The sequence below is a fragment of the Tasmannia lanceolata genome, unplaced genomic scaffold (assembly GCF_043159265.1).
Source record: "Tasmannia lanceolata isolate RefF3 unplaced genomic scaffold, GAP_Taslan_0.1 ptg000875l, whole genome shotgun sequence".
Classification (NCBI taxonomy): Eukaryota; Viridiplantae; Streptophyta; class Magnoliopsida; order Canellales; family Winteraceae; genus Tasmannia; species Tasmannia lanceolata.
The window spans coordinates 1-5000 of NW_027519540.1; the positions used below are offsets into that span (position 1 = coordinate 1).

At 35.9% G+C, this 5000-nt stretch overlaps 2 non-coding genes across 2 annotated transcripts; one reads left to right on the top strand and one right to left on the bottom strand.

Annotated features, from left to right (window-relative positions):
- Window positions 1-147: 147 nt before the first annotated feature.
- Window positions 148-220, top strand: TRNAT-UGU (transfer RNA threonine (anticodon UGU)). The gene has a single exon. It is a non-coding gene; the product is annotated as a tRNA-Thr (tRNA).
- Window positions 221-1487: 1267 nt separating this feature from the next.
- Window positions 1488-1574, bottom strand: TRNAS-GGA (transfer RNA serine (anticodon GGA)). The gene has a single exon. It is a non-coding gene; the product is annotated as a tRNA-Ser (tRNA).
- Between the last annotated feature and the right edge of the window lie 3426 nt (window positions 1575-5000).

A 5000-nucleotide genomic window follows, 5' to 3' on the forward strand; every position in this document is an offset into this window, starting at 1 on the left:
TTCATATTATATTAATAATTATTAATATTAATTAATATGTTATAATAATTTATAATAATTAATATTAATAATTATTAATAGCTAATAGCTAACTAAGATCCCAATAGTTTCCCGAATTCCTATTCACGCACTATTTCTGTTATATGAGCCCGCTTAGCTCAGAGGTTAGAGCACCGCATTTGTAATGCGATGGTCATCGGTTCGATTCCGATAGTCGGCTTTCTCTATTTGTTCTATTTTTTTTTTTTTATCAGGATTGATCATCTTTCCTTGAGACCAAGGAATATTGAGAAGACCCCCCCCTTTTTTTTCTCCAAATGTCGGGTTACCGATCTATTATGTTATGTCGCGGGAACTTCCAACTATGAATAAAGAATAAAAAACGGATTGGAGCCGTTTGATCTATACAGAACAAATCAAGAAAAGGATCCTTAACTTCCCATATATACAATATACAAAATAATACGGATATTGATACAATTCATCTTATTCCTCTTTGTAGTACTTCAGTGGATTTAGCTTCGTTTATCGTTTAGTTCAGTATTAATTTAGGTTTATTCTGTAAAATGAAATTTCAATAAAATTAAGGAGTCTTTATGTCTCGTTACCGAGGGCCTCGTTTCAAAAAATACGCCGTCTAGGGGCTTTACCGGGACTCACTAGGAAAAGACCTAGATCCGGAAGTGATCTTAGAAACCAATCGCGTTCCGGGAAAAGATCTCAATATCGTATTCGTCTAGAAGAAAAACAAAAATTGCGTTTTCATTATGGTCTGACAGAGCAACAATTACTTAGATATGTTCGTATTGCTGGGAAAGCCAAAGGGTCAACAGGTCAGGTTTTACTACAACTACTTGAGATGCGTTTGGATAACATCCTTTTTCGATTGGGTATGGCTTCGACCATTCCGGGAGCCAGGCAATTAGTTAATCATAGACATATTTTAGTTAATGGCCGTATAGTAGATATCCCAAGTTATCGCTGCAAACCCCAAGATATTATTACTATGAGGGATGAACAAAGATCCAGAGCTCTGATTCAAAATTATATGGATTCATCCCCCCACGAGGAGTTGGCAAAACATTTGAGTCTTTATTCATCCCAATATAAAGGATTAGTAAATCAAATAATAGATATTAAGTGGATCGGTTTGAAAATCAATGAGTTGCTAGTCGTAGAATATTATTCCCGTCAGACTTGAACCTAACTAAAATAACAAAGCTTTGGACAAGCCCCTTTTTTTTCTTTCGCCGAAGTAAATAGATCTAAGAGGTTTGATCCGGATTTTTCTCCCATTCACGTATTACAAATGGATCAGCGGTGAGATTTTTATTCCTTGTCCATTCTTTCCGTTCCGGTATTTTCCATACCACAGCAATTAGGAATAGAGAATCTATATCAAATAAAGTACGATTGGAATACTCGTATCAATTGTTATTTGATTTGATACATTGTAGTCGGTACCGTTGGTGAATTAGGTGAAGGTACGGAGAGAGAGGGATTCGAACCCTCGGTAAACAAAAGCCTACATAGCAGTTCCAATGCTACGCCTTGAACCACTCGGCCATCTCTCCTACATAATCTTATGATTATGACCCAGAAACCGAGTGAATAGCGAGTCATTCATATTATTGTATTATTGCAATACAGGTATGACCAATCAATTCTAAATAGAAAATAGAAAACTTTTCATTAAAGAAAGATCTTCCCTCGAGGATCGAGGGATAAAAAAACATTTTTTTTCTTATCTTTTTCTTATCTTATTAAAAAGATTAAAAAAAAATAGATAGAATCTATCTATTCATGTTTGTCAAGAAGACGATCCCGTCTTATTCTTAGATTTATACTGGATTAAACCAATGAATTGGAACAAGTCAACTGACCCTATTTTATACTATGGTTACATTTAGACTATTATGGTTCCATAGGAATTCCAAAATTCCTTTCTAGTTTCAGATTTCTCAACAACAATTCCTCTCATGAGCTACCCCACAATCTATTACAAATTCATGAATCGTCCCATGGATTTTTTTGATATTTCGATTGCGTGGTGTATACACACTATGCACAAAAAATGGATGGTTATTCTTATTCTATTTTCATCATGGAATGATTCTATTATTTGATTTGATTTTTTTTTTCTTTGGATCATAATCAAATCAAAACTTCTAGAGTCATCAGAATCTGTAGGAAAAACTTCCTTGATTCCTGAGCTTCGATAAAATAGGAATAGTTCCGTTCATTGGTATACTACTTAATATTTATACTTAATACTTAATTTAAATGAAATACAATCGGATTCAAATATTTCCTATCCATCCCTGCCCCAAAGGGACAATTTGAGTGGAAGGTCGACACCTTTTTTTTTAGAATGAGTCCGTTTGTTTTTATGTGATTTCGTACTATACAATTCCTTTGTTTGTGGGATCATTTTCCCTCTAGGGGTAATGAGAAGAATTATGGAATGGATTGTTAACCATGCCTAGATCTCGGATAAATGGAAATTTTATTGATAAGACCTCTTCAATTGTAGCCAATATCTTATTACGAATAATTCCGACAACCTCAGGAGAAAAAGAGGCATTTACCTATTACAGAGATGGTGCGATTTGATTTTTTTTTATTATTATTTATTTATTATTTATGATTTACCGACCTCAGTCTTACGAGAAAGAGACATGATTCGTAATACAAAGAAAAAAGATTTTTGAAATAAACCTATGCTCGGTGAAGGTGAAATTTAGAGATAGAACAATTCCTTCTGTCGTGTATCCCCGATTGATGCAGCCTCAGATGCTTCAATTGTTGATTTGAGTATTGAGCGAAAGGTTACACCTACAGGTTCTGTATTGTAGGTCAATCCGACTCCACTAGGACCAGACCAATAGGCGGCATAGAGGAAGAAGCACTACACCTAGGAATCAACAACGCGAAAACTTTGTTATAAATTACCCCTTTTCCTTATCGGGATCGGGACTAACAAGAATGGTTGGGACAACAAACATCCATCTCGTTCGTACTTTGGATACCCGTATAACCATCGAAGATCGTTGAAGTGACTAATTCCTGGAAATAGGGGGCGTTGAGGACAAAGAAATTGTTGGAGTTACCATTTCTATCTAGCACCAACATGGTTGGTGTTAAGAAAATATAGACCTCTTGCAGGAAGGCTGGCTAGAGATTTCTTGTAAAAACACCAGCCCCTGTCAGTTCATAATGAGAATATTTCAATCTTTTTTGATTCCATGGATTATTCCCCTTATTACTATGCACAGAAGGGAGGAGCCGTATGAGATGAAAGTCTCACGTACGTTTCTGGAACGGAGATTCTTTGAATAGAATGAACGACCGTAACGGATGTCAGCTCAATCCGAAGGAAATTATGCGGAAGCTTTACAAAATTATTATGAAGCTATGCGACTAGAAATTGATCCCTATGATCGAAGTTATATACTCTATAACATAGGCCTTATCCACACAAGCAACGGAGAACATACGAAGGCTTTGGAATATTATTTCCGGGCACTCGAACGAAACCCATTCTTACCACAAGCTTTTAATAATATGGCCGTCATCTGTCATTACGTGCGACTATCTCCACTATAGAAAGAAGGAAAGAAAGATCAAACCTCCTAGTAAATACTAGAAAAAAATAGGCTTTCTACATATGCATCATTCAAAGCAACGAGTTTTATCAGCTGTAGCAAAGAAAGAGACTTCATAGGAGCCAAATATGAAGAAATAGGTACGGCCTATATATTAGATTCTATGGATAAAGAAAGGATCTAATTGATAGAGGAAGCACCGTAAAGATCAATTAGCGAGGTTTTGGGGCCGATACAATAAGAACTGCTTACTTATGTCATGATATGAGATAAAAGTTAGGAATCAACTTATGTAATAGAGTCGATCTACTAAGGTATTGAGCAGCGGTGTAGCATCAGATCCCAAAGATAGTAAGTCCTTTCTTTCTTTTGGAGGAAAGAAAATCTTTTTCAAAGATTCTATATGAATTTCTATATGAAAATGAAACCGAGATAGTTACCTTTCATAAAATTCTAAGTATAAGGGGAGGATACCTATGCTTCATTCTTCTGAAGGTAGGAGAAAAGATAAAACTGATTTGATTATTGATTCAAATTAGAGTTTGAAACTCATGTAATTCACCTCTTCTATTCTGGTTAACTCGATAAAAAATCGGATCTATTTACGAGAAATCTCATTCAGTTAGATATGGTAGATTAAGATGGGACACCAAAAGAATTGACTGCTGAGCCGTATGAGGTAGGAAACTCTCAAGTACGGTTCTAAGGGAAGGAATCGACCCACCTATTCCGACCGGGGAGAACAGGCCATTCGACAGGGAGATTCTGAAATTGCAGAGGCTTGGTCCGATCAAGCTGCTGAATATTGGAAACAAGCTATAGCGCTTACTCCAGGTAATTATATTGAAGCACATAACTGGTTGAAGATCACACGACGGTTCGAATAAGAACACTCTCTTTTATAATTCATTATAATGTTGGATCCATCAATCAAATAAAATAGATCGTTCCTCCGGGAAGAGCCAATCGAGGAATTTCATTATATCCCTTCTAAGATCGTTCTATTTCACCCGGTACCTCATAGAGATAAACGATACGGATACAGTAAATGACTAATGAATGATCCTTTGATTTGTAATAGAATAATATAATACCTTCCGTGTAAGATTAAGATATGAAGTAGGTCCGTCTAGGCACGTATACATTGAGATATGAATACACTAGGTTGCACCAAAAAATCGTTTTTGCGTCACGCCGGGAAGAGGTTTGACAAGATTAGAAGAGTCCGTTAAGCACCTCATGACTATGTCATAATAGATCCGAACACTTGCCCCGGATCGACTTCCATATCATAATTGCTCTAGTAAATAACTAAATAAAATGGATAGATGGGAGATAGGAAAAAAAGGAACTAATCATAAATGTAAATACTCATCTCCCAGAGGTTCACTAATT